The sequence below is a fragment of the Papio anubis genome, chromosome 14, assembly GCF_008728515.1.
Source record: "Papio anubis isolate 15944 chromosome 14, Panubis1.0, whole genome shotgun sequence".
NCBI lineage: Eukaryota > Metazoa > Chordata > Mammalia > Primates > Cercopithecidae > Papio > Papio anubis.
Window position 1 is genome coordinate 82919849 of NC_044989.1, and position 26676 is coordinate 82946524.

At 33.3% G+C, this 26676-nt stretch overlaps 1 long non-coding RNA gene across 1 annotated transcript; it reads left to right on the forward strand.

The window, feature by feature from the left end:
* Positions 1 to 1776: 1776 nt before the first annotated feature.
* Positions 1777 to 26057, forward strand: LOC116270303. The gene is made up of 4 exons (XR_004178325.1): positions 1777 to 1903; positions 3793 to 3871; positions 7920 to 8046; positions 24630 to 26057. It is a non-coding gene; the product is annotated as an uncharacterized LOC116270303 (long non-coding RNA).
* The last annotated feature ends 619 nt before the right edge of the window (positions 26058 to 26676 follow it).

The window sequence follows — 26676 nt, forward strand, 5'->3', positions numbered from 1 at the left end:
TTTTGTAGTTTTCAAGGTACAAGTCTTTCATTTCCTTAGTCAATTTCATTTCTAAGTATTTTGTTCTTTTTGATGCTATTGCAAATAAGATTGTTTTCTTAGTTCTTTTTCAGGGAGTTTATTATAAGTCTATAGAAACACAACTGACCTTTCTATGTTTTTAGTTCTGTGTGTGTGTGTGTGTGTGTGTGTGTGCCTTAGGAATTTTTATATATAAGATCATGTCATCTGCAAACAGGAACATTTGGCTTACTTTTATTTATTTATTTTTTCTTTCCTAATTGCTCTGGCTAGGACTTCCAGTTCTATGTTGAATAAACGTGGTGAGAGTGAGTATCCTTGTCTTGCTCCTGCTATCAGAAGAAAACTTTTCACTTTCTCCCCATTTATAAGAATATTAACTGTGGGATTTTTACATATGACCTCTAATATGTCAAGATAGTATCCCTGCATTCCTAGTTGTTGTGATTTTTTATCAAGAAAGAGAGTTGAATTTTATCAAATGCTCTTAAAATAAAGGACGATTGTTGGTGAGGTTGGGGAGAAATTGGAAACCCTGTTCACTTCTGGTGGAAATGCAAAATGGTTCAAGTGCTGGGGAAAATAGTAAGAAGGTGCTTCAAAAAATTAAAAAATAGAACTACCTTATTATTCAGCATCCTGGGTATTATCTTAAAAATTGAAATTAGAATCTCAAACATAGATGACCTTTGAGAAAATTATGATAAGTGAAACAAGGCAGTCACAGAAGAGCAAAATACTATATGATTCCATTTGTATGAGACATCTAAAAAAGTCAAACTTACAGAAACAAAGTAGAGAATGGTGGTTGCCAGGAGCTGGGGAGAAGAACAAATAGAGAGTTGTTAATAGGTATAAAGTTTCACTTATGCAAGGTAAATAGTTCTATAAATCTGCTATAGAACATTTTGCATATAAATAGCAATACCCTATTGTAAACTTAAAAATATATTATGAGGATAGATCTCCTGTTATGTGTTCTTATCACAATAATTTTTTTTAAAGCAAAAGTCATCAATGGGGGATTTTTATGGTGTTAGATAATGGCTAATGCTAAAAAATACAAAACTGTAAATCCATACAAAGTAACTCAGTTCTAGAGTTATTAATTGAATGTTGGAATATCTTCTGATCTTAATGATACTTCAGAGATGGATAGGGCATCATTTTAGTTTTGCACAAAGAGTGCACTGTTAGTACTCTTATTTTCTGAAATGTGTTTTGTGGTGTTATAACTATATATATGTATATATCACAATATTGTCTGCTGATTTCATTAACTGAAATAAATTAGGCACAGAAAGACAAATACCACATGTTCTCACACATATGTGGGAGCTAAGAATGCTGATCTCACAGAGCGGAGGTTAGAATAGCGGTTACCAGAGGCTGGGAAGAGTAGAGACGACAAGGGTTAATAGAGAGAGGTTGGTTAATGGGTGCAAAAATACAGCTAGATAAGAGGAACACGTTCTGGTATCCTGTAGGACTCCTGGTTGACTATAATTAACAACAATTTATTGTATATTTCAAAATAGAAGAGAAGATATTGAATGTTCCCAATACCAAGAATTGATAAATGTTTGAGGAAATGGATATCATAATTACCCCAATTTGATCATTACACATCGCATAAATGTATCAAATTATCATATATACCCCAAAAATATATGAAATTATTTATGAATTAAAAATAAAAATTAAAAAATAAAAATACCAATAATATTTTTTTTCACAAAAATTGTCCAGGTTTTAGAAACCAGGTACAAGAAGGTCTGGAAATAGTGATGCCTTAGATAATTCCTTCTGCAAGAATGCAGAACTCTGCCTTCTCCAGTTGTCACTGAAGAGTCCAAACAGACTTAACTGTTTGAAAGTTAGGGTAAGCTCTAACACTTATTTAATTTTGAAAAATATATTCATTCATAATTTTGTGTTGACAATATTAAAATGTATTTTTATTAATTATTACTTCTAAGTGTATTTTCTGACAAGTTTTAAATTATCTTTGGGTTTATTTGGAAAAATGTATTATTTTAACATATATCATTTCATTATTTACTCTTCCATGCCTTTTCTCTAATATTTTTTACAAAAATTTAATGTTTATACACATTTTATCTATATTCGCCAGGGATAGTATATTGTCTCATCTTCGTCTCCCTCTCTACAGACACACACACACACATGCACACACACACACTTTTTAACCATTTGAAAGTAAGTTGCAGACATCATACTTTATGACTGCAGAAACAAGGACATTCTACTAAATAACTAAAATACTATTATCACACCCAATAAAATGTCACATACAAATAGTAATATCTAATAATGAGTTAAAATTTAAAATCTCAACTGTACTAGTTATCATTTTTATACCTGTTCATGTAAGTTCAGTTCAGGATTTGATCAAGAAAAGTACATTGCATTCAGTTATAAGATCTATTTAATCTCATTTAATCTAGAACAGTCATCCCATCATTGTGTCTAATATGGCATAGATATGTTACAGAGTGAACGTCCCTTGTGTTGAAAAGTAACCCCCATTCTGGACTTGTCATGTAGTTTCCTCATGAAAATATTCAGATTAGCATTGCTGTCAGTAGCACTACAGAGATGTACCTGTGTGCATTCCCTTACATTAGCGGTCCTAAGGTTCCATTGTCCCATTAGTCATGCTAAGCTTGAGCGCTTGGTTGGTGGTAGCCTTCCAGCTTCTCCATCCCAAGGGTAACTTTGCCCCCTATTAATAAACGGTTTGAGAGGTGATCTTTGAGACCAATGTCTATCATTTTCTGAACAATATTTTATAAAAGCTTTCTGCATCCATCAATATTCCTTGCTTGAATAAAGTACTGCATTGGTGGTTGCACAGCTGTGAATTTCTAATTCTATCATTTCTCCCACAAACATTAATTGGCATTCTTCTTTAGTGAAGTGTCCTTCCTTTATAATACTAGCAATATTATATTACTATGAATTCATGGATTTATTTTGACTTCATGTATTAAAATCTATTAGGATTGCTATTCCTTTTAATGTACAAATTATGACAAATTTTACCAGTGGAAGATCTTTCGTGCTGGTTACTTGTTCTTTCAGCATGTCTCCAACAGTCTTTGGCCCCCTTCTAACTTTCTGACACAACAACCTGTATTAGGTTTTCTTGTGTTTTCTCTGACCTGTACATGTTGGAGAGCACAGCTCTTCTTATTGGGTAAAAATATTTAGAAATGAAGATATGAGAAATAAGTGTGGTAGCTGCACAAAAAAAGGGAACATTATTTCTAGGACCAGTGGATGAACAGAGCTATAACAAAACAGAGCTTTGTAAAGATATCATGAACTTATACTGATATCTCCAATTTACATCTAACACGATCTTAAGCTGCCCTCATTCCAGAAGTACATCTCACTTCTCATAGAGAGAACCTACACACATGTGTGTCTTTGCTTCTTTTCTGTGTTTTATGCACACGTTTCAGAATTACCACATCTGTATCACTATTAAAAGCAAGTCAATTAATAAAACTTCAGGTGTTTTGTACTACTTTTTGTCTTTAAAGTATATGTCACTATGGATATAAATATAACAACATGTGTTGAAAAGTGATCTAGATAATTCCATTTTTTCTGTATAGTTAATTTAATTTCTGTTGTATTTTTCCACTTTCAAATTTAATATTGTTATTAAAAATTATGAAATGTATAAGTTACAAAAATTGAAATTATATTTAGAGAAAATTAATTCATCTTCATCTCTTCTAGCTTTTGTACCCCATCCAAGACCATTAGTTCTTTTCATAAATTCTTTGCTTATGCTTTCTGGGATTCTCTTTGAGAAAAGGTAATTTATATACATATCATTATTTACGCAAAAAATAACACGTACACTCTATTTCAGGTATCTACCTATCTATAATCTACCTGTCTTGTTTTGCACACTGATTTTTTTAATACTTAAAAATATTTTCTGTAAAATGTTGAATTTTAATTTAATAGAGATTATATGATCATTATTTTATATGTATCCATAGTGCTCTACTTTTCAGATGTACAATATTTTACCCAAAGAGTTGTTTGTGAGGGACATGTATTTTCTTTATAAAACCTATATTACATGACAAATGTATTTGTAGACCCTGCCATCATTTTAATATCGCTAAGCTATTTTAATGAAAATATATCAAAACCATATTATATTACTTTCTGCATATTTAAATCATGTTCACTATTGAATGTATCCTTGATTAACAGCGATTGTTATTATGACCCTCTTATATGTTATTCATGCTATTTGTACCTACCTTAAACAACACTCAAATTCTCTGCTTTATGATTATTCTGTTTAATTATTAGACTTTATACCTGATTTCTCAATGTTAAAAGATTAGCTTTAGAAACAGTAAGCTACTTAGGTCTCACAATTTTTGTATTGCGGCATTGTATTTTTCTGGTTTATATGTAAAACACAGAGGCTTAGAAGGGTTCATTAATGTTCGCCTATCTGCCTGAGCCCAAAAACCACTTTATTAACTACTATGCTATGATCATGAGAACACAATTTCACAGAGAAGGTTGAAGCTTTAGTGTATATTTATGTCTAGATACTTGTATCCTCATTTTATGTTCAGTTTTGAAAGACTAAAGTATGAAAACAAAGAGATTAGGTTATAAAAAGAATGTTATCACTGGGCTCAGTGACTCTCACCTATAATCCCAGCACTTTGGAAGTCCGAGGAGGGTGGATCACGAGGTCAGGAGTTCAAGACCAGCCTGGCCAACGTGGTGAAGCCCCGTCTCTACTGAAAATACAAAAATTAGCCAGGCATGGTGGCACATGCCTGTAGTCCCAGCTACTCAGGAGGCTAAGGCAGGAGAATCGCTTGAAGTTTGGAGGTGGAGATTGCTGTGAGCCAAGATTGTGCCATTGCACTTTAGTCTGGGGGAAAAGAGTAAGACTCCATCTAAAAAAAAAAAAAAAGGAATATTAGATAATAAAAAGTATCAAAATGAAATTTAACTATAAAAGAAAAACAAGTACAAAAAAAAGGAATATCATCACTTTGCTTTCAGAAACAACCTCAAATTTGAGATTTTTTTTTTTTTTCTGATTCCTGAAAGCCTTTTCTCTTCCTTATATTTGTGCCTGGATTATAAATAATCATAGACCTTAAAGGTCAAAGAAAACAACATGAGGGCCCTTGGAACAGACCTGGCCTACTGCAAAAGCTTCCTAATTTGCTTGCTTCCTCATTTAACTCTCTCCATTCTGTCAGCCACACAACTGTCAATGGAATTGTCATACATAAATAAAATACATAAATAAGATCATATCACATCCTTCTAAAAACCCTCCAACTGCTTTCATTATATGTAGAATAAGATCCAGCGGCCTACTGTGCTCTATGTCGAACTATGTAATATAATCCATGCCCACCACAACACTTTCCAAACTGCTATCTTACAAAGGCTTGTTTCCCTTTACTTGTTTTTCCTATACTCATGGCTTGTTTCCCAAACACACTGGATTCATTCTTGTCTCCAGGGGTTTACACTTGTTGATTCCTCTGTTTGTAATGCTTTTACTCCCAAATTTCAATGCAGATGTTCACCTTTCATAATTTGTTTATGCTCTAACGTCTCCCTTTCAGAAATAAATTGTTTGGTCACCCCTTGTATATTTGTTCCCTTCCTTCTCCCCTTGTCTATAATATCCTATCTCTTACTTTGCTTTATTTTTCTTCATAACACTTCTAAGTCTCTAGAATTGTATGGTTTACTGTTATTTTTAAACATTCATTCACTGTCTATCATTTTCTCTACCTCCCCCAGAAAGGGGAAGGGTTTATTTCTGTATCGTTTACCACTGTATTATCAGCATCAGCAACAATACCTGGAACAGATTAATGACAAATGAACCCTTAATTAATTACAGATATGAAGGTAAAGAGAAATGTAGAGACTTGTTTTTCATGTTTAAACCCAAAACAAAGGACTTCTACTATCACAGAGAGATTTTCTGTCATTATCCTCTGTTGATTATGAGGGGTACATTTGGAGTGCTCGTTTGATATTCGATCAGGCCAGTTTCCTGAAGCCCACACTTCAGTCTGTAAATAAGCTGAGAGATATGCTGGTTTTCACAGTTTAAGGTAAATGGACAATTCACCCTTCAGTCAAAGCTACCTTGTCACTTGTAGGAAATAGTGCATACTTTTTTAAATGACAAAATTACTCCAACTAATAAATGTCCCTCTGACTTATCTTAAAAATAGTAAGGAGATATATATATATATATGCCACATATCTATAGATATATATATGAAGTTTAGAATGGATATATACGTGTGTATATATATATATGTAAAATTCATAAAATTCCAAGTCTTAACAGGTGGCCTCTTTTTCATTCGAAATTCTAGAACCACAGTTATCCCTATGCTTCATCAATAAACTTTATCATTAGTAAAATTGAATAAATGCAAGATCCTAGAAATACTCTCTGGAGAGAAATCCCTCTAAATAAATTTCATCCGCTAAATCTTATAGCTGTCTTTATAATGCAGGTTGTCATTTTATATTGAATTATAAAATTGACTGGAAGCTAGTCAACAGTCTTCTCCAACTTCATACCCCTTTAATTTATCCTTTGTATTTGAATTATGTTAATATTCCCAAAATACTTTTGAAACATAATTTCTTAGTTGAAAAATGTAAAGTAATGGTACATGACATATATAAATTGATGCTACTTTGTTAGTAAATACAATGGTGGCTTCACTAAGAGAGAAATTACAACATTTTAGTGGCCTAATAGAAATTTTTAAAACATATTTTTTTCTCATGCAGCTATTCAGTGTGAACAATTGTGATTAGATGTCTTTCCTTCAACTGGTGGCTTAGATACCCAGAATCTTTCCACATTATGGCTCTATCTTCTTCAATCTGGGGTTCCCAAATTTACTCTAGGGGTCACCTCCATTTCATTAAGTAGACAACAAATACATGACATTATTTGTGAAAGGTATTCAGGCTCTGGGCCTGGAAATGGTGCCCATTATTAATTTCTGTTATATTTCTGTGATCAAAACTTGGTCACTTAACAGGTGACTGCCATGCAGTCTGCAGAATGTACTCTAGCTCTTTGTTAGGAAGCTGAAAAGAGATGGTGAATGATCATTTATCTTGGCTGCATTCACTCTTGCTTCTAACTGTATAGCCTCTCTTTCCAAGAGTAGTGCCTCAAAAATAGTCCTGCTACCTGGATGGAATTTCCCATGGTTATTTCACTGTCCAAATCAGATTCATCCACAGTTAAGTTCTACGAACCATTCCATATGTTTCCAATGTAGTCTCATTTTTGCTTATGTGAGCCCAAAGCACCATATCTTTCCCCCTTAAAAAGAGTCTTAACACACTCTTTCTATAGCATTTTTCTTGCTCTTTCCTCAAAATGAAAATCAAATTTAATTATTCAGTTAGATATGTCTTCTCTTCTTCTCTGAAAAATAGTTACTCATTATCTTCTACAAATGTGTATCTTTAAGTCATTCTTCAAATTCCCCAAACTTTCAATGACTTATGAGTTTCTTTTAATAACCCACGAGTGACTCACCTCCAAACGTCCTTTGGGGTGTGTGTGTGTGTGTGTGTGTGTGTGTGTGTGTGTATTCTTCATACATTTATATTCAAATAGAGTATTTATTGATTTTTAATAACTTTCAGTCATTTTTCTAGTAGTTATATATTATCTAGAGTAATTAGATGAACTTCAGCTTCTTGATTTAGTTCTTTTTACCTCCCAGTTAAGATTACTTAATTTTACCGCTTAGTTGCTTATTAGATGACTGATGGCAAGGTGATTTTTTCTGTGTCTCCTTTTCTGTATTGAGGATTGGTGTTTGAAGAGTTACGAAGGAGAAAAAGAAGTATAAGTGGATGCTGCAAAGTCAAATGGCTACAAACAATATCAGTCCATTTATATGACATTCTCTAAAACATGGGGCTGGACAGCAAAAGGTAAGCAGCGGGGCAAGTGAGTATCACTGCCTGAGTTCCATCTGTCAGATCAGTGAGGCATTAGATTCTCGTAGGAGCACAAATCTTATTGTCAACTGCACATGTGAAGGAGCTGGGTTGTGGGCTCATTATGGAAATCTAATGTCTAACGATCTGAGGTGGAATAGTTTCAACTAGAAACCACACCCCTGCCCCACACCCATCCATAGAAAAATTGTCTTCCACAAAACCAGTCTCTGGTGCCAAAACGGTTAGGGACTGCTGTTCTAAAGGACAGTTGTCAGATGCCAGTGGCAAAGATATGAGATTACTACAAGGAGACATAAAACAACATTTTAGAGTGTTGAAAATCTATATCTGGATAGTGGTTACAAAATTGTATTCATTTCCCCTAAACTCATCTAACCGCTTGCTTTAAATAGGATGGCTTTCCTCTATGTAAACCTAAATAAACTTAATAAAAAATCGTACAGAATAATGACAAAAATTAACTTTTATATTGAAGTCATTTTCTACTATGACTCCAATTTTTTCAGCCTTAAGCTATGTTGAGTCCATGACACCTATAGTTCAGTGATTACAGGCTGCAGTGCAATTTCCTAAGCCTATAGAACACATTGCTCCAATTCTTTCTTTGGGTTATAATGAACATTTCCACCATTAAAGATGGAGTGGTACTCATCTTTATAGAACCAACTGACATATTGCTTCCTGTATTAGATCTGTCTGAATATCTATATCACATCTATCCATCTCTCCTTCTATCTACCAATCTACCCACATACCTACATACTTTACCTCCTCCCTACTTCAGTGTAATCCTGTATGTCTCTATTTAACTATTATAGCACTGCTTCTTTAATCATAGTTCATTCTATATTTCTTGTTGGAAACAACACACAACACACGCATGCATCAATACAATTCAAAATACTAAGCTCAATGTTGAAAAATGTGCATATCATGAATCTGGGTACCCTCTTCTTAATTACTGAGGACATTATTTGACTTATTCATTGATTTTCTAAGGAAAATGTTTTCCTTTTATAAAAATATCGATCCATTTTACCTAATATTTTGAAACATTTCCATAGTGTCCTCCTCTGGGTCAATTACGTCTATAGATTTATTATGCTAAGCAGCTTCCCAAACTAACGATCATATAATAATTATCAGAGCCATTCATTACTAACACTCAGAAAATTATTACTTTAAGGGGTGAGGTTAGTGAAACATGGCTGTGTCTGGAACTTAATCACTAGGCATTAGAGTAATTTGGAGGATTCGGGTGCTTCCTAACACAAGGCTTCAGATAGCCAGTTCAGTTTTATGTAGGCTTTTATACATAAGTCCTGGGCTTATGTATACATAAGTCCAGGACATTTTATACAATGTCCTGGGCACTAGCAGAGACAATCCTCTTCATGTAATAAAGAGTCAAAGATAGTGGATCCATTTTAACTAAATGTTGGAAAAGTCTTTTCAGTCTAAAATATCTTATGAAACATGTATTTGTAAAATGAATAATTAAATACATGAATAAATATTATAATATTGGAAAAGTGTAGGAGGAGGGGTTCAGAAATTAATGACAGTATACAAATTTTAATTCCAAGTACTTTGAGATTTCCAGGACATCCACAAACTAGTATGCAAACCTGTGACTCCAAATATCTGACTTGGTAAGATGGATGCAACATTTTGGAAGATGTGTATTTTCTATTTATACAAAATACATTTTAAGGAATTAATATCATTGTATTTATTTAGTTGCTTTGTTCAGATACTGAACTACTTGCACATAAGCATAGAAAATTAAGCAAATTGATCACGCAACACAAATTTTATTTTATTTCATTGTGTACTTGAGATTTCAAAAATGTCTATCACAGAAACGTTGATTAATGCCCTATGAAAAAAAAGGAAAGGTGGTGTTAATCTCAAGCAATACTGATTCTTGAATAGTCAGGTGAAAGAAAAATGTCTTTGATTTTGTAACTTAAATTGCATTATATCAAGTATAAAATTTATACATACACATACATGTAAGTACTATTTTTTTTAATTAAAAACAAATTTTCCCTGTAAATTGCAGCATAGTAAATGACTCCGACCTGTTATTTCAACAAACAACAATACCAGGAGGCAATTATAGTAACTTAATTATAACTAAAATATTACAGGCTGCACTGCAGCCTGTAATCACTGAACTATAGGTGTCGTGGACTCAACATAGCCTAAGGCTGAAAAAATTTAATTATAATAACTAAAATATAATAACTATAATAACTAAACAACTGTGGAATAAATCAAACAAACAAAAATGATTTCCATTCTGTGACCCATTAAGTCAAGAAGTTAATATTTATTACTTTGTTCTATTTTTTAAATAAACAAAACTAAGTTGTATGGAACAAAATCTGTCTATAAATTAAAATGCATTTGGGGTTTGTAGTTAATCATGGCTTCTTTTGTTGCAATGGATTTCCTATGAATATACATAAATGTACATTTTGCATTATGGTTTAATGACATAGTCATTAGAAGAAGAAAATTGCTAATCAAATCAGCTATGAAAATGGTAGATTATGTGCAAAACCCCTCAGACTATACTATAATATTTTAAAACATGTGTTGTGTAGAGTTTGAGGATTTTATATAATAAATATTTAAGCTTAACCATTGTTTAATTATGGAACATGAATATTATATTTTATTGTAAAAAAATTTGCATACGGTTTCAAATTGATTTTATGTTAATACAGCTTTGAAAGAATGAAACTGAAATATCTAAGTTATTTTCCAGCATTTGCATTTGCTAATTCTGAATGATTTGATACAGTTAGACTTTGTGTTTTCATCCAAATATCATCTTGAATTATAATCCCCATAACCCTCACATGTCAAGACAGAGACCCAGTGGAGGTAATTGCATCATGGGGGTGGTTTACCCTATGCTGTTCTCCTAACAGTAAGTGAATTCTCACAAGATCTGATGGTTTTATAAATCATAGTTTTTCCTGCACTCTCACATACTTCTCCTTCCTGCTGCCTTGTGAAGAAGGTGCCTTGCTTTCCCTTCACCTTCTGCCATGAGTGTAAGTTTCCTGAGGCCTCCCCAGCTATGCTAAACTGTGCGTCAATTAAACCTCTTTCCTTTATATATTACCCAGTCTCATGCAGTTATTTATAGCAGTGTGAAAGCTGATTAATACAGGATATTTACCATAAAATGTTTAGCTATTCAAATTCTGTCCTCCTTATGTTCAAGTAATAAATCACAACGTTAATATCAAGTAAGTATTATCTCATCCAAATTGGGAAAAAATTACTTCTTATCATCTGAATATATTTTTCCAGGTTAGTACTTGGGGTAGAGGTGCGTGTGTTTGTTTGTGTGTGTGTGTGTGTGTGTGTGTGTTAGGGTATATTAAGAAAATGCAGTGTTTCCAGGGAATCTAGTAAATATAGAAACTAAAATCCATCAAATAAATTACATTCAGCAACTACTGTATTCATAGCTCTATTGTGCAAGACACTTTACAGAGACATGTTTATAACACACTTCCTGTCTTTAAGTGGGTGACAGTCTAGTGTAAATACAAAAAAGCAAATATAGTAATATGTGCAAAACCCCTCAGACTATACTATAATATTTTAAAACATGTGTTGTGTAGAGTTCGAGGATTTTATTTAATAAATATTTAAGCTTAACTATTGTTTAATTATGGAACATGAATATTATATTTTATTGTAAAATAATTTGCATACAGTTTCAAATTGATTTTATGTTAATACAGCTTTGAAAGAATGAAACTCAAATATCTAAGTTATTTTCCAGCATTTGCATTTGCTAATCCTGAACGATTTGATACGGTTAGACTTTGTGTTTTCATCCAAATCATTATGTTATGTGTCATTGTAATACACGTTTCTGGCTTTATTATTATTATTTTTTGCTAATGACCTACTACTTGCTGTTTATATCATATTTTTATAACTGATCAGTTTAAGTGGGCTAAATAATACTAGTCTGTGTCACAAAAATAGCATCCAGATTAACTCGTTCACCTCTGAAAATGAAGGAGCTAAAAAAGTGTCTGGCACATAATAGGCCATCAGAAATATCTTTTGATATCTGTTGAGAGAAAAAAAGAATGATCAAATGAATAAAACATAAATGAAGAAAGTAAGTGACATTTGTGGTGAGTTACATTGTAACATTTTATTGCACAAAGTAAAATAAATGCTTTTGAAACTGTTTTCTAGGAAGAGGTACCATAGTCAATTTAGGATGGTCATGAGAAATACCTATTTCAAAATTTTTTAGTTGTTTCACCTAACAGTCAAACAACTTGTTAGTAAAACTCAAAGTAGATAATTTTTCATTTAGTGTACATAATTTCCCCATCATTCCATTATCTTTAATGTTTTCCTAGATTTGACAATAATGCAGAGCAAAACCTTCCTTTCTAGTGATTAAATCACCAGCACTATCATGCACTAAGGAAAACTGAAATGCTTGGACGTTTCAGGCCTTATAAGATACCACCTCTCATTTTATGGGAATCCTGAAAGATTCAAAATGCCTCTGAGTCCACAGGTCTGAGTAAGAGCCAAAGGAAGTTGGGTAATAAAAGTTATGTTGGCCTGCGTTCATCTGCTGGTGGCCGAGAATGCCTAGAGAAATATTCTGCGTTTTTCCAGATACTGATATATATTTGGACTATATACAGAACATGAGGCAGAATTAAAGCATTGGTTTCCTGAATCACGGAGTGAGAGATGTTATATTAAGACAATCCAAATGGATATTCCAAATGTCCCCAGTAGACTACTTAAAAAAAAATAATATTCAGGACCTTCCACTTCTCGTCAAGATGAAAAAATAGAGAAAAAATTTATTATCTCTCCCAAAACCATAAAAAAAGAACAATGGTATTCAAATCAATGTATATCAGATAATGAAAAGCCATAATCCTCAAGAGATAGGAAACAAATGAGGCAAGACCTAGGGTTCACCATACTGCCTTAAGACCATTTCCAGCATGAAATGCAGGGAGGGCAGAGCTAGGTATCCTCACAATGTTGAGGAGAAAGAGCTGATTATCTGGTGAGAACAAGGTGATTAGAATTAGCATAAAAGAATACAGAAGAGGTGAGAACAGCACAAAGACAGAAATCTGGAACTTTATAAAAGAACCTATTTGAGTATTCAGTTGAATACTGATAAGCAAATGTATGTATAGTTTGATGCAACAGTAAATGCAGTTTTTACATTGTTGAAATTTGCTGTTTGATAATGGAATACATTTTTTTTTAAATTTGAGATGGAATCTCACTCTCTTACCCAGGCTAGAGGGCAGTGGCGTGATCTCGGCTTACTGTTACCTCTGCCTCCCAGGTACAAGCGATTCTCCTGTCTCAGCCTCCCCAGTAGCTGGGATTACAGGCATGTGCCACCACACTCAGCTAATTTTTGTATTTTTAGTAGAGACAGGGTTTCACCATCTTGGCTAGGCTGGTCTTGAACTGCTGACCTCATGATCCACTCACCTCGGCCTCCCAAAGTGCTGGGATTACAGACATGAGCCACTGCATCCAGCCAATATTGGAAACATTATTAAATAAATATCATTATGTTATATGTCATTTTAATACACATTTCTGGCTTTATTATTATTTTTTGCTAATGACCTACTACTTGCTGTTTATATCATATTTATTTTAGACTGTGGAAATAATGTTAGACAAAAAGCAAATTTGAGCAATTTTCTTATTCTAGTTCAAAACGGGTCATAAAGCAGTGGAGACAACTCACAATATCAACAATGCATTTGGCCCAGGAACTGCTAATGGTCGTACAGTGAGGTGGTGATTCAAGAAGTTTTGCAAAGGAGATGAGAGCCTTGAAGATGAGGAGTGTAGTGGCTGGGCATCGGAAGTTTACAATGACAATTGAGAATAATCATCAAAGCTGATCCTCTTACAACTACACGAGAAGTTGCTGGAAAAGTTGCTGAAGAAGTTGCAATGATCGACATTGATCATTCTATGGTCATTTGGCATTTAAAGCAAATTGGAAAGATGAAAAACTTAATAAGTGGGTGCCTCATGAATTGAGCAACAATTTTTAAAAAATTGTTTTCAAGTGTCATCTTTTCTTATTCTACACAACAACAACAAACCATTTCTTGATCGGATTGTGATGTGCGACAAAAAGTGGATTTTGTATGACAACTGGCTGGCCAGTGGAGTGGTTCAACAGAAAAGAAGCTCCAAAGCACTTCTCAAAGCATGATTAGCACACACACACACACACAAAAAGTAATGGTCACTATTTACTGCTCTGCTGCCAGTCTGATGCACTATAGCTTTCTGAATACTGGTGAATTTCATCTGAGAGAAGTGTGCTCAGCATATTGATGAGATTCACTGAAAACTTCAACGCCTGCAGCCTGAATTGGTCAACAGTAAGAGCCCAATTCTTCACAATGCCTGATCACACGTTGCACAACCAACGTTTCAAAAGTTTAACGAATAGGGCTACAAAGATTTGCCTCATCCGCCATATTCACCTGACCTCTTGCCAACCGACTACCACTTCTTCAAGAACTTCAACAACTTTTTGCAAGGAAAATGCTTCCACAACCAACAGGATGCAGAAAATGCTTTCCAAGAATTTGTTGAATCTTGAGTCATGGATTTTTACATCACAGGAATAAGCTACGTATTTCATTTTGCAAAAATGTGTTGATTGCAATGGTTCCTATTTTAATTAATAAAGATGTGTTTGAACTGAGTTATAATGATTTAAAATTAACAGTCCTAAACCACAATTACTTTTGCACCAACCTAAATTTTATCAGAGACTGGAAACTAATCACCTGAGAGGATTAAGTGTCATAATGCTCAACAGTCACCGGGGACAGGGGCTACTACCTGTTTCCAATATCCATATTAAAAATTCATGTTTCATGAAGCATAATGAAGAACACAAGGAAGGTGTTGCTTTCGTGCTGTGGGATGATTGGCCTTAGACTGATTACTGCTTAAAATGAACAAACAAAACACTAAGTTTGAAAGGATCAATCTTATTTTGCATTGCTTAAGTGTGTCCCAGAACATATCTCAATAATATTTAGAGGATTATAATGTATTCATCACCCAATAAATTAAGAATCACAGTATCACGGTGTTGGGCTTCCAAAAGAAGTGATACCTAGCTTGAAAGAAACAGGAAAATTCGAAACCTAAGTGAGGATAAAATCGATCAAAATTAAAATTCACTTAGAGTTAGTTCAGTTGTTAGAATTGGCACTTAAAGGGATTAAAAGTTATTAAAATTGTTTTCCACATGTGCAAATAATTAAGCACAGAGAAGATTTAAATATACAAATAAAACTCTTGGAGATTAAAACTACAGTATGTGAGATGACAACTAAATTAATAGACTCAAAAGCATGTTAGACACTGCAGAAGAAAATGGCAATGAACTTGAAGACATAATAAATACTATTCAAAATGAAAAGTGCACACAAGCAACATAGAAAATGAACATATTGTTGGTTAGCTATAAGCAATATTCTACAAATATATGTGTGCAATAGTTCCTGAAGGAATCAGGGGAACACAAAATGTTTAGAGAAATAATGGTTACAATTTTTCCAAAGTAAATAAAAATTTAAATCAAAAAGTTTAAGAACTGAAGCAGACTCCGGGCACAAGAAACATGAAGAAAACTAAAACAAGGCACATCATAATGTAATTGTTCAAAACAAATGAAAAATCAAAACATCTCAAAAGCAGCCAGAGAAAGAAAACAAAAAAGGAAAAGAACAAAGATGAGAGCAATGACACATTACTCAATAGAGCAATGCAGATGGGAGGACAGTGTACTGATGGAATGTGTATATGTGAATTTAGAATTCTATACATAGGAGATCTATTATTCAAAATGAAAGGCAACATAACAACTTTATAACATAGTCAAAAGCTGAAGGAATTAGGTCACTAGCAACTTGCCATTATAATAAATATTTAAGGATATCTGTCAGGCAGAAGTAAGACCCACACTAGAAGGGAATATTGACCTACACAAAGCATTGAAGGATACTGGAAATGGTGTCTGTGTGAGTGTGTGTGTGTGTGTGTGTGTGTGTGTGTGTGTGTGTGTGCTGAATTACAGGAGAGTATACATTCTTTTTTTCAATAGCACAAAGGATAACAAATATAGAGCATATATTGGACATAAAACTAGTCAACATATTTAAAGTGGTTCAAGTCATATAGTAACCAGAAGTCAATAACAAAAACAACAGATATCTGGAGAGTCCCCAAATTGTTAAAAACTAAGTAGCATACTTAAAAAATAAGTTGAAGTATAAATAAAAACTAAAGCTTACTTTGAACTGAATGAAAGCAAAACACAACAATTAGCAATTTGTGAGATGCTTCTAAAGCGGTAAAGGAAAATTTGTTACACTAAAGTGCATATTAAAGAAGGAGAAGGATTGCAAATCAATCACTGCAACTTTCACCTTAAGATCCTAGAAAAAGAAGAACAAATGAAAGACCAAGTAAGAGGAGGAAATGCAATTATAAAGATTAAAATGGAAATCCGTAAGATAAAAGAAAACTGACAAAGTAGTTAGCAAACCTCATGGTAAACTCAAAATAACAACACCACCAACAACAGCAATACAATGGATACATGCAAAAATAAAAATTGAGAAACTAAATCATATCACCACAGAAAATCACCTTCACTAAAGGAAGATAGAAAGAAATGAAAGAACGAAGAGAAGACCATTAAAAACAACCCGTAAGCACGTAACAAAATGTTAGGAGTAGATGTTTACTTATCAATACTAAAATTGAATGAAAATGAACTAAACTTTCCAATCAAAAGAGAGAGTGTCTTAATGGATTAAAAAAAAAGTACACATTCATCTGTTGCCCAAAAAAGAACACACTTTACCTATAAAGACACACATAGACTGAAAATAAAGAAATGGGAAAAAATACTTCATGCCAATGGAAACTGAAAAACAGCAGGAGTAATTATACTTTTAAAAAGCAGCTTTTAAGACAAAATCTGTAAGAAGAGACAAAGGAGGTCGCTAAATAATGGTAAAGGGGTCAGCTTACCAAGAAGATATAACAATTTTAAATATATATGTACCCAATCCTGGAGCATACAGGCATGTAAAGCAAATATTAGAGCAAAAGAGATAACTAGGCCCCAATACAATAATAGCTGGAGACTTCAACACCCCACTTTCATCCAGATCTTCCAGACAGAAACTCAGAAAAAAAAAAAAAAATTCAGACTTAATCCTCACTATAGACCAAATGGATATAATAAACATTTAGAAAACATTTTATGCAACAGCTGCAGAATACACATGCTTTTCCTCAGTACATAGATCATTCTCAAGAATAGATCATATGGTAGGTCACAAACAAGTCTTAAAATGTTCAAAAAAACTGAAAAAATATTAAGAGTCTTCTCTGATCATAATATGGAATTAAACTAGAAATCAATAACTAGAGGAATTTTGGATCCTATACCAACGACGTGGAAATTAACATGCTTCTGAATGACTAGTGAGCCAATGAAGAAATTAAGAAGGAAACTGAAAACTTTCTTGAAACACATAATAATGCAAACACAACATACCCAAATTTATGGGATCTGGCAAAAGAACTACTAAAAGGACAGCTCATAGCTACAAGTGCCTACATAAAAAGGGAAAACTTAAGCAATTTAACGATGCATCTTAAAGAACTAGAAGAGCAAGAGCAAACCACACCCAAAATTAGTAAAAGAAAATAAATAATAAATATCAGGGAAGAGATAAACGAATTTGAAATTAAGGGAACAATACAAATGATCAATGCAACAAAAAGTTGGTTTTCTGAAAAGTTACATAATATTGACAAACTTTTAGGCAGACTAAAAAAAGGATAGAAGACACAAAGAAATAAAAACAGAAGTGAAAAAGGAGACATTACAACTGATATTGCAGAAATTTAAAGAATTATTAGTTGCTATCCTGAGCAACTATATGCCAATAAATTGGAAAATTCAGGAAAAAAAAAAAAACACAAATACCTAGACACATACAATCTAACAAGATTGAACCATGAAGAAATCCAGAACCCGAACAGACCAATAACAAGTAATGAGATCTAAGCTGTAATAAAAAGCCTCACAGTAAAGCCATGGACCTGATGGCTTCACTGCTGAATTCTATCAAACTTTTAAAGAGCTAATACCAATCCTACTCAAATGATTTCAAAGAATAGAGGAGGATGGAATACTTCCAAACTCATTCTGTAAGGCCAATATTACCCTGATACAGAAACCAAAGACGCATTAAGAGAGAGAGCAAGAGAGAGAGAGAGAGAAAGAAAGAAAAAGAAAACAGGCCAATATCTCTGATGAATATTGATGCAAAAATTCTCTTAGCACAGCTAATTCAACAATTTATTAAAAAGATAATTCATCGTGACCAAGTGGGATTTATCCCTGGGATGCAAGGATGAATCAACATTTCCAAATCAATTAATGCAATGCATCATAGCAACAGAATTAAAAATTTTAAAAAATGATAATTTCAATTGATGTTGGAAAACCATTTGGTAAAATTCAACATCCTTTCATGATGAAAATCCTTAAAAAACTGTGTATAGAAGGAACATACCTCAACATAATAAAAGCCATATATGACAGACTCACAGCTAGTATCATATTGCATAGGTAAAACCTGAAAGCCTTTCCTCTTAGATCCAGAACTTGAAAAGGATCCCCACTTTCACCACTGTTATTCAACGTAACATTGTTCTAGCTCTAAATCCTAACTAGAGCAATCAGACAAGACAAAGAAACATCCAAGTTGAAATTAAATCCAAGATGAAACATCCAAGTTGAAACGGAATAAGTCAAATTAAGTAATATGATCTTACATTTGGAAAAATCTAAAGACTCCACAAAAGAAAAAAGTACTATTAGAACTGATAAATAAATTTAGTAAAGTTGCAGAATACAAATCAACATAAAAATTTAGTGGGATTTCTATATGCCAACAGTGAATAATCTGAAAAATAAATTTTAAAAGCAATTCAGTTACAATAGTCACAAATAAAATGGAATACCAGGGATTAACTTAACAAAAGAAGTGGAATAACTCTACAATAAAAACTCCAAAAAGAAAGAAAGAAAAAAAAAAAAACTGATGAAAGAAATTGAAGAGGACATCAAAAAATGTAAAAAAAAAAAAAAATTCATTTTCATGGCATTGAAGAGTCAATATTGTTAAACGGTCCATATTACCAAAGTAATCTACAGATTCATGCAATCCCTATCAAAATACAAATGACATTCTTTATAAAACATGTATGGAATGGCGTAGACCCAGCATAGCCAAAGGCATCCTATGGAAAAATAAATAAATAAATAACTGCAGGAATCACATTGTCTATCTTAAAATCATACTACAAAGCTATAGTAATAAAAACTGCATGGTACTGGTATAAAAACAGACATATAGACCAAGGGAACAGAATAGAGAACTGAGAAACAAATACACAACCTACTAATGAACTCATTTTTGCTAAAGGTGCCAAAAACTTATACCAGGGATTTATATTGCTTGGGTATATACCCAGTAATGGGTCTCTTCAGTAAATGATGCTGAGAAAATTGGATATTCACATGAAGAATAATGAAACTAGACTCCTATCTCTTGCTATATATAAAAATCAAATCAGAATGGATGAAAGACTTAAACCTAAGTCCTCTAACTGAAACTATCACAACAAAACATAGGGGAAAATCTTCAGGACATTGATCTGGTCAAAAATATCTTGAGCAATACTTCACAAGCACAGGTAACTAAAGCAAAAAATGAACAAATGGGATCATCAAGTAAAGAGCTTCTGCACAATAAATGAAACAGTCCACAAAGTGAAGAGATAACCAAATGAATGGGAGAAAATATTTGCAAGTTAACCATCTGACAAGAGATTAATAACCAGGATATATAAGGAGCTCAAACAACTCTATAGGAAAAAAAAAATCTAATAATTAGATCAAAAAATGGGAAAAATATGTCTTTTCTATGTCTTTTTTTTCTTTACTCTTCCAAAAAAAAAAAAAACAAAAAGACAAAAAACCAAAAACGGGATACGTGTGCAGAATGTACAGGTTTGTTACATAGGTATGCATAGCATCCCATGGTAGTTTGCTGCATCTATTGATTCATCCTTTAAGTTCCCTCCCCTCACTCCCCAACCCCCCAGTAGGCCATATTGTGTGTTGTTCCTCTTTCTACATCCATGTGTTCTCAATATTCAACTCCCACTCATGAGTGAGAGCATGCGGTGTTTGGTTTTCTGTACCTGTGTTAGTTTGCTGAGGATGATGGCTTTCGGCTTCATCCATATCCCTGCAAAGCAAACAATCTCATTCCTTCTTATGGATACATCACATTCCACGGTGTATATGTACCACATTTATTTATCCAGTCTATCATTGATTGACATTTGGGTTGGTTCCATGTCTTTGCTTTTCTTTTCTAAATAGTACTGCAATAAACATAAGTGTGCCTGTGTCTTTAGAGTAGAATGATTTATATTGCTTTGGGTATATATATCCAGTAATGGGATTCCTGAGTCAAATGGCATTTCTGGTTCTAGGTCCTTGAGGAATTGCCATACTGTCTTCCACAATGGTTGAAATAATTTAAATTCCCACCAATAGTGTAAAAGCATTCCTATTTCTCCACAGCCTCGCCAACATCTATTGTTTCCTAACTTTTTAATAATCGCCATTCTGACAGGCATGAGATGGTATCCCATGGTGGTTTTGATTTGCATTTCTTTGATGATGGGTGATGTTGAACTTTCTTTCATATGTTTATTGGCTGCATAAATGTCTTATTTTAAGAAGTGTCTGTTCCTATCAGAAAAAAAGGGCAAAATATTTGAATAGACATTTCTCTAAAGAAGACATACAAATGACAAACAGTGCTATGAAAAGGTACTCGACATCATTGATCGTTCGAGAAATGCAAATCAAAACTACAGTGAGACATCATATCACCCCTGTCTTATATCTAAAAGACAGAACAATAACAAATGCTGGCTAGGCTGTAGAGAAAAGGGAAGCTTTGTACACTATTGGTGGGGATACAAATTCATACAACCAATATGGACAGCAGTTTGAAGGTTCCTCAAAAAACTAAAACTAGAGTTACCATTTGATCCAGAAATTCCACTGCTGTGTATATACCACAAGACAGGAAATCAGTGTATAGAAAATGTGTCTGCACTCCCATGTTTGTTGCAGCAGTGTACAGCCATGAAAAGGAATGAGATCCTGTCATTTGCAATAGCATACATGGAACTGGAGACCATTATGTTAAATAAGTCAGACACAGAAAGACAAATGACTTTTGCCACTCCAAACTTTCCAATGCCTTGTAAAAATTTATAATATCTATTTTTTATGATAGTTTCTTTATTTCCTGTGTGAGATGATCTTATAATTTTCAACTTTTTAATTTGCTAGTATGGTGACTTAAATTATTTTTCCTTAGGATGCCTTTGGCTATTCTGGGTCTATGCCATTCCATACATGTTTTATAAAGAATGTCATTTGTATGAGCATGTTCTCACTTATTTGTGGGATCTAAAAATCAAAACAATGGAACTCATTGACATAGACAGAAAAGGATGGCTACTAGAGGCTGGCTGGGGTAGCAGGGCAGCTGGTAGGGAGGTGGAGGTGGCTAATAGGTATTAAAAAATAGGTAGAAAGAATAAATAACGCCTGGTATTTGATAACATAACAGGATGACTATAGTCAATAAAAACTTAATTGTACACTTAAAAATAACTAACAGAGTGTAATTGGATTATTTGTAACACAAAGGATAAGTCCTTGAGGGGATGGATACCGCATTATCCATGATATGATTAGTAAGCATTGCAAAACATCTCAGATATCCCATAATATATACACCTACTGTGTACTCATAAAAATTAAAACATAAAAAATAGTTTAAAAAAGAGAAAAGCAGTTAAACTACAAACATTTTATTCGATTTTTATAATGATCAATGCATCTGATGCAGTATTAGCCACATTGATAAGAAATGAGAAAAGACACATATTTTCAGAATCAGAAATAAAAGGCATCACTAAAAATTCTTTGAATGTTAAATGTACAGTAACAAACATTATGAATTATTTCTTGCAAACAAATACAAGCAAGTAGGATGGACAAAACCTTAAAAAGACACCAATTATCTAAACTCATTCAAAAAGAGATAATAAAAATACCAATATGACTCCCGAAAATATACCCACAAAAACATTCCATTTCTAGATGGTCGTATGGATAAATTTTAACCAACATTTAAGTAAGAAATATCGGTGGGAGTGTAATTTAGTTCAACCAATGTGGAAAGCAGTGTGGCAAATCCTCAAAAAGCAAAAAGCAGAATTATCATTCAACCAAGTAATCCCATTACTGGGTTTGCTATACCCAGAAGAATATACATAATTCTACCATAAAGACACATGTACGTGAATGTTCATTACAGAATTATTCACAATAGCAAAGACATGGAATCAACCTAATGACAGATTGGATAGAGAAAATGTTGTACATATACACCATGGAATACTATGCAGCCGTCAGAAAGGATGAGTTCTTGTATTTTGTGGGAAATACGGATGGAGCTGGAGGCTATAATCCTTAGCAAGCTAACCCAGGAACAGAAAACCAGATAACAGATGTTCTCACTTATAAGTGGGAGCTAAATAGTGAGACCTTACGAATACAAAGAAGGAAACAACAGATACTGGGTTCCACTTGAGGGAAAAGGTAGAGGAGCAGAAAAGATAACTATTGGGTACTGGGCTTAATAACTGCATGATAAAATAATATGTACAAGAATAAAAAAGGTAAAATGAAAAACAAAACAAAACAAAATGAAAAATGTTCCACCTTATATATTTTAAATGGAGATTGTATCTAACGAAGTATGCAAAACACCTACAATGCCTACTGTGTAGTAGATATTAAATGCTATCCATTCCCAGCCAAAAACTCTTCCAGAAAATTGAGGAGCCATTAATCCCAACTCATTCTGGTCTAACATTTAATTCTTACTAGAGCTAGTAAAAAAGCTGTAAAGAAAACTATAGACTGATACTCATTTAGAACATAGATGCCGTATTTCCAAGCAAATTTTAGCAAATCAAATCCAACAGTATATAAAACTGATATAATATAACCAAGTTGGGTATCCTAGAAATGCAAGCTTAGATTAACATTTGAAAATCAATCAATTAGGCCTGGCGCAGTGGCTCACGCCTGTAATCCCAGCACTTTGGGAGGCCGACGTGGGCGGATCCCAAGGTCAGGAGATCGAGACCACGGTGAAACCCCGTCTCTACTAAAAATACAAAAAATTAGCCGGCCGCGGTGGCGGGCGCCTGTAGTCCCAGCTACTCAGGAGGCTGAGCCAGGAGAATGGCCTGAGCCCGGGAGGCGGAGCTTGCAGTGAGCCGAGATCGCACCACTGCACCCCAGCCTGGGCAACAGAGTGAGACTCTGTCTCAAAAAAAAAAAAAAAAATAGAAAATCAATCAATTTAAGTCACCATACTAGCAAATTAAAAAGTTGAAAATTATAAGATCATCTCACACAGGAAATAAAAAACTATCATAAAAAATAGATGTTACAAATTTTTACAAGGCATTGGAAAGTTTGGAGTGGCAAAAGTCATGTTATTCCTTTTGGAGTTTTATTTTTCTTACACCTCAATTTATTAGTTTGGGATATTTTAAAGGATACATTTGTGGTTTACTATCTCCTTATTTTTACATTACTTTAAAAATAGAGTTCTCATAATTTTATGATTTGGTCATAGGTTGGTTTTTTGATCAGCAACCCCATAATTCATCTGTATGAGTATGCTGAATTTTCATCCATCTATAATAAAATGAAAATGTGGAAACAAGACTGAGTTAAAATATCCAAAAACATAAGTGTATTCAATTTCAAAAAGCCACCTCGTTCTGAGATTATTTTTCTTCTTTTATATTTTCAAAGTGCTATTGCTTTCATAAAAATATAATAAAGTTTCAGAAAATATTTTTATTTCCTTAATTTAAGAGTTAAAAAATCTTTAACCATATGTCAGTCTCTAGAATTATTTTTTGATAACTTAGTGATCCATAAAACTCAAAATGTGGTCATTGGCACTGCAACTGAAAATGTAAAACATATTCCAAAATCCAAGCCAAAGTAATTAGGCAACTGTATCTAATTGAATACAAATGTTAGTTGAGTTACACAGGACTAACTTTCACCAATTTTAGCTTATATTTTACTTTAGAATACACAGAGTGATATAATTTTCTACTTTGAAGTTAGATTTTATCAAATCAGTAGTTCTGATCAACCAAATGTAAAAAAAGGTGACATGTGCCTTGTTAGAGAAATATATATATGTATATATATAAAATAGGGTCAAGGCCCAACTCCCCAAGTCTCTCTGTTTCAGATCTGGTGAAGACTGAAAAACAACATTGAGATGATGGCATCACGAGATGGTATTAAAGATTACATGGAAAGAAGCTATTCCCCTAATCTACATAGAACACATAGCAAGAGTGATCATTAAATTTTCTTGTTTTGAGATTTTGGTGCTATTTAATACTGTAGCATAACCTCATCTATTCTGACAGGTAAAATTTATGCAAATCTTTATCACTTTCTGGATTATTTTTTGTGATTTTATTATTCAATGAATCTTAATTCCTGGAAACTCCTATTGTAACCAGTAAGACTTAAAAGCAGAAACAAAAATAAACAAACAACAAATAAACAAAAAAATGGATTTGGCCAGATGAAGAGGGAAGCAGAGTCATATGGAATGCAGTTTCTGGTTGTCAGCACTAGTTACATAATTACCTGTTTGAATGTTAATTATTTTAAGATACTATGCCAGTCACTCAGAAAGCAATAGCAGGGAGCCAATGGCCTTGCAATTATGAGCCCTGCTTGTTAGAAGACTGACAGATAAATAAACAAATACGTAATGGTAGCATAAACACTAATTAAAGTTTATAGCTGATAGACGAGATACAAGAGGTCAGAGAAAAATTATAGGGACAAAAAATTATATTTAAGGGATATTAATGAAGAAAGAAGATGAAAGAGTGAAACAGTATTCACAGATTCAAAGATGCTTAAAGAAATGAAAGACATTAATTATAGCTAAATTATAATACTTTGTGATTAAGTAATTTGAAAATATGGAAAAGAGAAGATTTATAGTAAAAAGAGGATCTAGTAACATGTGAATACATTTGGGTTTAAATTTGAATGAATCATGAGTTATTTCAGTTATTGAAGTTATTTCAGTTATTGAAGTTTACGAATAATAGGCTTACTTTGAATTTTCTAAAGATAACCTGGCTGAATATGGACAGTTGGTTATAGAAGAAGGAGACTAAGGAGGGAAACTAATTTGTAGAATATTAAAATCATATGGGAAAGAAATAAGATAATAAATGGTTGACAATGCTGTGATATGGATGAAGAGGCATTTAGGAGAAAGGACTTTGTGTGGAGTAAAGAAGACGCAGATCAAGACGACTGTTAAATGAATGCATACTAGGATCTGTTACACTGTCAGTGATAGATTGCATTGGAGAGATGATTAGTGAAGCAGGAAGGCAAAACAAAAATACATGAACCACATCAATCCAATCCTGGCTTTTTCACTTGGTGTTTTACTTACCGTAATAAATTACCAAACTGCTCTGAGTTTCAATTATGAAATAGGGATGATACTGTCTACTGTATCTGCCTCACAGAGATATGGTTTAACAATAATCATAGCTAAATAGTTATTGGAAGCTTAATAAATTATCAGACATTAAATGTATTTTATATATATTGAGTTTTTACTATCATTGTATTACTATTTACTTATGTGTAAACTCAGACATGAAAATGTTAATTTATGTGCCAAATCAGCCAAGATTCAAATGCAGTCAGCTTGAAGATAGACCCTATTCACACTACAGTCTTTGTCACCAGTTATTTAACAAATATTAGTTTTATAAGACATAGTGTGGAAATTCTGATTTTATGAATCTGATTGACATTTGCAAGTGAGTTTGTTCAATACTGTGGTTGATACAGGCATTTGAATCTGGGACCAGTCTGTGCATATTTAACACAAAATAAAAACATCAGAAGGAGGTGATAGTTGAAGTCAGGGATATGTGGATGAGGCCCTCCAAGAAGAGCATTATAGGTGTAATGAGGTCTAAACGTAGACGCGTGTGAGGACAAACATACTGAGACCATGGATGAAAAAGTAACCATGAATGGCATTGTTAGTGGTGGAAGTTATCTGAGTTGTTACTGTCTGCATATTCTTATGGTTCTGCAGCAACCTCAATTCTTGCCCTCTCAGAAGAAAGAATTCGATTGAGGGACATAAGGCAGAAAAAGAGATTGAGGCAAGTTTTAGAAAAGGGGTGGAAGTTTATTAAAAAGCTTGAGAGAAGGAATGAAAAGAAAGTGAAGCACACTTG